The sequence below is a fragment of the Populus euphratica genome, unplaced genomic scaffold (genome assembly GCF_000495115.2).
Source record: "Populus euphratica unplaced genomic scaffold, PopEup_1.0 scaffold186.1, whole genome shotgun sequence".
Taxonomy (NCBI): Eukaryota; Viridiplantae; Streptophyta; class Magnoliopsida; order Malpighiales; family Salicaceae; genus Populus; species Populus euphratica.
In genome coordinates, this window is record NW_011499992.1 from 139982 (window position 1) to 140274 (window position 293).

Genomic DNA, 293 nt, shown 5'->3' on the forward strand with positions numbered 1-293 from the left:
TTTCATATGGAGCCCAAGATCTAAAAAGGCCATTTTCAAGTCCAAATTATAGCAACAACAAAGAAGTCCAAATCTGTCTTCTAGCCCGAGCATTGTTCAGTGTTTGGCCCAAATATGGAGTTCTAGACGTCCAAATGAGCTACATTTTTTACACAAGAAATCCGAGACAATATTCTACAACTTTCATGTTTTCAAGTGGCTCTAATTTTGACATTAACAATGACTTTTTGCGCGGACAAGAGAAGATAAGGATTGTCATCAAGTTAAGAGTTGGTCACCCACTCATCAATTAG